At 31.1% G+C, this 7,694-nt stretch overlaps 1 pseudogene; it reads left to right on the forward strand.

The window, feature by feature from the left end:
- The first annotated feature begins 2,177 nt into the window (after positions 1–2,177).
- On the forward strand, positions 2,178–6,911 carry LOC11444234 (uncharacterized; annotated as a pseudogene).
- Positions 6,912–7,694: the final 783 nt, after the last annotated feature.

Genomic DNA, 7,694 nt, shown 5'->3' on the forward strand with positions numbered 1-7,694 from the left:
AGTGAAATTAGACCATAAGGACCAATCTGAAGGTTCACCACCAAATGTCATCGGGACGTCCTCCGGTGGTGGTGGTGTTGCTGCATGTGGTTCTTCGTGTACGCAGTTGTGTTAGACCGTTCTATCAAGTCTCAATGTACCGACTTCGTTAGCCATATCTACAACAACCAACAGGAAAAAGAATATGTAGAGTTTGAGAAATTATGTGGTTACTTGTTATTTGATTTTGTTGAATATTGTTTGAATTTTGGAGTAGAACAAATTTGATTGAGAAAAAGTTTGAAAAAGTGGTCTGAAACTTAAATGAATGTTTCAATGTCTATATATTAGTGAAGTTGGTTTTGAAGTTGTTTATAGTTTATTATTCGTCTCAAGTTGTTCAAAAATTTATGTGTTGTTAAATGTATAAATATATTTGAATACCATCATCATTTAAGTTAATTTTTGAGATGAGATCCAAGCTTTTTAACATATTAAGATAACAATATATAACAAAAGTTGTTCCTAAATCTGAACTTGACCGATCACGAGTTACGTTCGGAAAGATTTGAGAGTTACAAACGAGAGAGGTAATTTTAAGATGAGAAATGATATTTGTACAACCAATTTGGAACAACTTTTGTACAACTTTCTCTCTCATATTCATATTATGTTTTTACTCGCTCTCTTCCTTTTTCTTCCTCTTTATTGTTTTTGACAAATGAGAAGAGAGAACAACAAAATTGTCTCAAAAATTATATCAAAATGGTTGTCAAAATATCACTGCTCTTTTAAGATTTTGAGTAAACCTTAAGCAATTTAACAGACCTCTTAAAGAAATTTCACAAGAGGCGGACGGTGGTGCTTAAACGTGTCAAGGGTCCGTGGGAAGATAAAAAAAGTCTCTGCATCCCTCCCCATTTGCTCTCACTCCACTAGTTTGATAAATTAAAAATTGAAACGTTACTTAGTACATGTTTGGTTACCAGGTGAGAGTCTTCAAACGCACGGCCAGCATCATCAACCATGATTTCGACTTGTTTGGCTCTCCGTCGAGAATCTGCCGCCATCGTGCTTTTCATCTTTAGAATCGATTTTTCGTGAAGCTGCTCTTCCTAGCTTTTTTAAATCGATTATCTCTGCTGTGGAAATACATAACAGCAATTTGTCTCTTTTGTCCTTGAATCACATCAATTCCTTTCACATATCTTTTTATATTTGAAAAACCCATTCACCTATATGAGAAATTCATTACTCTGTATTTTTGTTGACTGAAGTCTGCGTCATTTTTTTGTGTTGCTTTGATTTTTTTTGGTTGTTGCAGAAATTTAAAGGTAGAAGAAGACACTGTTCGGTGGAAAGTGTGTTTTTTTGTTTGCTTTCTCTACAAAGGCCCATCAGAAAACCTTCTTAATTAATGTACGATCTTGATAAAGCCCACTAATTTTTTTGATTTTATTAAATAATAATATGAATTTTAGTTACCAAATGTTTTTTTAATGGAATTTTTTTTTTATATATTATATCCAACAATTGGTAAGCAATAAATGACATCTAATTTAAAATCCAAAATAAAAACCTACTTTGGTCATTTACACACCCAAAAACAATTTTAACACAAAATATCCAAACAACATTTTTCCTACAAATCATTTTTATTATAAAATATCCAAACATAAATCACTTTACATTCAACTCACTTTTAACTAAAATCAATTTTTATAAAATCAATTCACTCAAAATCAATTCTCATCACCGCATAACCAAACAGATGCTTAGAAGTGTGAAAGCTAGGCCACCCAAGAAGAAAGAGTGACCGTTGGAAACACGTGACAAACAAGCCATAATAAAATTAGTAGTTTCATACTGTACTACTTTATTTTTATTTTTAGATTAAAAGTTCAATTTCGCCGCTTGCAGTTTTTTCAATTATTACAAAAAATATAAAATTATTCTTAAATTATGTTAGAGATTAATTTAAATATTGTTTTTTCTATTCTTAATTAACTCAAATGTGATGATGATGAGATAATGGGTTAAGAAAGATAGTCGGATCCGTTAGTTTATCCAAAATTGTAGGTGAGGTGAAATTAAATTTGTGAGAAATTTGGGTTGCATTTAGTCCCTACGTGGAACGTCAACCCCACATGTGTAAAGTCACGAGTACTACCAGCATTCATTCATTCATTCAGCGTTGAGTATCTACAATTACTATAAATAAATACCTTTCATTCCTTTCTCTTATTTTCTTTCTAGTTTCATCTAACTAGCATCTGCATTACATTAGGTTCATTAGATATATTTCTCTTCTTGTTTTTCTTATAGGTTCTGTAGAGGTGAAAAAAATATTCTGTTCGGTAGCTTCACTTTGTTGAAGAGCGTGCGTGTAAGTTCATTTTCTTTCTTCATCTTTTTTTCTCAATTTTTCTTCTACACGTTGTAGTATTCATGTGTAAATCAATTCTGGTTTTGATTTTCATGTTAGGTTTTCTGGGAAGTAGAATATCAACGAGGATATTTTGTCGTTTAATTGCTTAAAAAGCGCGTGTTCATATTTTGATTATTATGTAACTAGACTTTAGAATAAGTAATGGTAAAAAAAATCCTAAAATAAATAAAAGATGAAGAGTATTATACATTTTACTTACGCAAGTTCAAAAAATAAAGTAGGAGATGGCATGAAATCGTTTAGTTGAAACAAACGAATATTAAAAAATAAAAATTAGACAACGACAGGGATCTAAAATTCTATTTCCAATCCTTCATATATCAAAATTACAATTGGTTCTCTTCATTGTAATCATCTAAACTTAATTAAAAAATTTGCAAGTGCAAATAGAATCGACATTATACGAATTGGTCACTACTTGATTCCAAAAACCTATGTTACATGAAAACCACTCATACCTAAATAACAATAATAAACCTTCAAAACAAAAATCAACTATTCTCAAAGGACCCAAAAGAAAGATTTTTAGCCTTCAAAATCACAATTTCTCTTGTTGTATTGTTTTTGTGTCAAAAGCACCATAAGTTGAATAGTAGGCCCATGCACACGACTTTCCTCATAAGACAAAAACACCAGTTTTTTACAGGTTGAAAAAATAAATCAAATATCCTTAACTTTCAATAACGCTTAGAAACAACTGAAACTTTTGCATTATCTCAATCCACAAACAAAATAGAAGACCTTTATATTTGCTTTAGGCACCTTAAGGAATTCTATGTAAATTGTTTTCCTGCAATGAAATGCTAAACACAATGAGCAAAGAAGAAGAATTAACAACAATATTTGGATTGTTTTATTTAGCTTACAATTCTTTAAACTAATCAACAAAAAATTAAATTTGCATTATATCCTCCACAATATCAAGAATTTTTCAAAGGGATCATTCTATTTGTATGGCTATGATGAGAACTCATGTGTGTCCATGAAGACCAGCTCTACGGATAAGTGTTATCTATAGAATTGGTATTGTCATTCATAAAGCCTCTAATAAAAAATATTATTACGACTACAAAACAACAAATCAGCAAAACAGTTTAGAAAAGAGTGAAGACAATAATTTTACCTAAAGAGGATTATGAAGAGAAATAAATCTCAAAAATATTATCTGAATATAAAACAATGAAAGATTATGTTATAGTTAACATTCACACATGCAGCTAAATGTCTGGTTCATATTCATACCCTTTGTCGAAGCATGTCCTACGTTTTATACACTAAAGATATTATGTTGTCACATTTCCATCAATTGATAAGAACTTACAGGTATAAATTAAGATAAAGAAGACATTAAATGTTAACAACTAAAAAATGTAACATCTAAGAGAACAAAATGCGGGACAAAAACATTGTTAACCAACTAAAAGACAGAAACAAATCCATTGCAGTTAAGTCTATATAATTTCTATAAAATATAGCATGATCACTTTTCACCACCTGCTAGAAGTTTTCATAAAGTGAAAATCAAATCAATGTATATTTTCTAAGTTATAATCTTAAATATTGTAAATGAAAGTTATATTTATAAAATCTCCTTACCAAATGAAGAGACTAAACTCTTACTCACCCACCAATAACATTAGCAATTGTTGCATTGTGAGGACCTGCAACTGCACATGATTTTTACTTCAAGATAGGTACTATTTGAGTTGTGCACACATAAATAAAGAAACAAAATAAAAGAAGACACTTAAATCACTCAATAAATTGTTTATTTGTTTCATTTAGGGGAAGACTAAACAAAGTTAATACGGCATTCTATCGAATGAAGGAATGAAGAAAAGCGAATGCATACTTACGTTTAATTGAAAGAAAATGAACAGGGAAAAATATCATAATATCGACATCGTAGTAAAACTGCAACAATGGAGAATCTGAAAAATTGTAAAATCAAGATTAAGAAAATAAGAGACAAATGCCGTAAAAAAAGAAAGTTCAAATTGGAAAGAGAATAAAATTTGGATGCTTAGATTAAAATTATGAAGAGAATTTAGCAAGACTGATACTTCATTACATTGAAAAGCAAAAACTGAAGAATCAAATGTTTGATTCAACAACTGAAAATAAAGCAAAAAGATGGAGCAGCAAACACTCCATTATATGAATCTGGATTATTAACCAAAGGACCTGTTGCATCAATACAGTAAAAATAAAAAGTGTTACAAAACATCTTTAAGCATGAAAACATACGCAAAAATCAGACCATAGCATCAGATATACCCGTTAAGCAGTGATACGACAACAACATTTTTCAATATTACCAATTGATATTCTTTGAATGAATGATTGAAGGGAGAAATTCTCTGAACGAATGATTAAAGGGATAAATAAGGATGTGTTTTATTCAATTCTATATGGTATACATTTATAGTGAGAAGGAGAATTGATACGTGAAAGTGCTTTGGAAGATTTGATACGTGAAAGTGCTTTGGAAACAACTAAATTTTTGGGGAGTTGGAGTCTAGGTCGTGGTTGATATTAGAAGAGAATTTGAATTTTGCAATCGCAAAAATGGGAAGCCTAACAAATTCTGATTAAATCATCCATTAATTAATGCACACGAATTGGAAAAGGTGCAACAAACTTACAGGAATTTGTGAATTTGTTAGGTTTTTTTTTTTTTTTTTAAAGTAAATTTGTTAGGAGCGAAAATAAGATTGGATTGGATTTAATAGTGAGCTGTTGTTTTTGATTTCAGAAGCATTTGAAAATAACATTTTGATTAAATGGAAATAATAGGAAGAATTTGTTAATAAGAGTGATTTTTTTATTTTTATTTTTATGTTTATCTGTTTATTGTTGTGTTGGAAACAAAATAGGAGGAAATTGTATTTCTTTTTTATGTTTATTTGTTTATTGTTGTGTTGGAAACAAAATAGGAGGAAATTGTTATAGGAATAGGAGGAACGATTTTTAAAGTTTATCTCTTAATTAAACAGGTTTAATTGAACACGGGGGTAATAACGTAAAAGTCATCATAAAATTTAGGTTAAAATTACGTTAAAAATTGGCTTACGGGTTAACTTTTATATATTAAGATTACAATATTTTTTATTTATTTATTTATTAGATTAAATTATTAATAAATTCAAACCCCACTTTGGACTCGGTTTAGATCTGACCTTGCATATATGACAATAAATGGTGTAATTAGTTACACGTAATTTAGATTAGATTCTTAATTTGCGTTTTATGTCATAGATAAGCCATGGTGATTTTGCAAAATTAATTAGGATTTCTCATTTAACCGTTTAGCCAAAATTGATGATTTATTTAGAGGCTTAAAATTTATTTTGACATATTTGATTGTTCTGGAGTAAAATTGATTTTTATTCTAGAATTGATTTTTACAATCAAATCTTGTTCAACTCATTTTTACTTTTAGGTATCTAAACATAAATAATTTGCATTTTAGTCATTTAGTCGGAATCAATTTTACCAAATAAAAATAAATAAAAAAATTTACCAAATCAATTTTTGTGATGGCAGAATCAAACACACTGGTAATCTAGTAGGTAAATTTATGTTGAATTTGACTGAATCTGTATTGCTGTGGTGGGGCCTTGCAGACTATCCAGGCAGGGCGTTGGAGTGTAAAAGATTACTTAGGAAGTGAGTCGCTGTTTTCACCAAAGGAATGGAGGTATATGGAAAATCTGTGGCAGCAGCTCCTGCAAATGCTATTTACCTGTCGAGTATTTTGGGCCGAGAGAGTCCAATTCCTGGTCACAGATGCGACTGGAAGTGCCAAAACGAACATGTTTCGTTTTCGGAAACATGTATCGCTGCAAGTTAACAGGGCTGACTCACATCTGTGATAAAAACTGTAACCAGAGAATTCTGTATGACAATCACAGCTCCCTTTGCCGAGCTAGTGGTCAGATTTTCCCGCTTACACCGACAGAGGAGCAGGCAGTGAGAGGTGTACTAGGAAGCTTGATGCAGAGAACTCACCTACTGATGGCTGTGGTTTTAAGCGCAGACGGGATACCCAACGCCATCCTTCACCTTTCGAGAAATCTTTTTCTGCTGTCAGTCCTATCTGCAGCCAAGTTGGAGATGGCATGGATATGAGCTAGATATATAACATCTTTTCTGTTGTCCTGTCTTTTATCAGATGAGTATGAATAACGGAACTAGAACAATTATGGATTACCTACTATGGACACGTTGTATGTCCATCTTTCTATTGTTGGAACTCCTGATTTTTAATATTAATGTAATGTGGTGGTTAATGTAGCTTAAAATGTCGAATGAGGATTTTAGCAGGCTCTATTCAGTATTCAGTTGTATGTTAGATATTAGTCAACTTTAGATTTTTTGCTAGTGAGAAGACAATTGTATCTAATTACAGTTGCATTTCCTTAACCCTTTATGATGTTTGATTTTGATTTAGGACCTGAATAGTGCACTATGTATCAACAAACAATATACTTAATTGTAGACCTTATCTAGCTGTCTGTTAAGTGTATCTAGTGTTATTCTAAGTTCCAACATTATGAAATATTAGACCCGTTGAGTTTGTCTTCCACAGTATTCTCTATTTATCCAGATATTGTCAGTTTTTTTATTTTGTTTTATTGTCAGTATCTAGTTTTTTTATTTTGTTTTATAGGCAGATGTAAGTTTGTATCCAGATATTGTAATGCATCAAGTTTCCATTTATTCTTTTAAGTTTAATAAATTTTTTAACACTGTTTATTTCTGAATGTCATACAATCAGTCTCTTTCTTTCTCACCAAGTTGCCTTTTCTCGCCACCCTTGTCTCTCCATTGCACACAGCCACACTGAACCATTCCTTGGTTCTTTACTCATCAATTATCATAACCAACCGTCTTTCTTGACCATTTAGCTTTCGATTACAATCCTTAATCACTCTCTGTTGAGAATCAGTAATGTTAGGTCCCTTTTTTGACGAATGTTCCTTCTTTTTATTTGGAGAATTTTTCTAATTTTTTATATATGTCTTGTTCTTACCACGAAAGAGGAACAATTTTCCAATGTTTTATGAATTTTAATTTTGTTTCCAGTTGTTGCCTGTATATATACACGTTAACAATCCCGTCATGTTATGAGGATGTCACTGTCCAAACCATGTGCAAGTATTGATTGTGTTACCCAAATTATATTATACAGTATTAGCATCAAAATAAGAAGCCAATTACTCTTCTAATAATGAATGGTGCAAAAGACTCCATTGGTAATAAG

Source organism: Medicago truncatula, chromosome 3 (assembly GCF_003473485.1).
Source record: "Medicago truncatula cultivar Jemalong A17 chromosome 3, MtrunA17r5.0-ANR, whole genome shotgun sequence".
NCBI lineage: Eukaryota > Viridiplantae > Streptophyta > Magnoliopsida > Fabales > Fabaceae > Medicago > Medicago truncatula.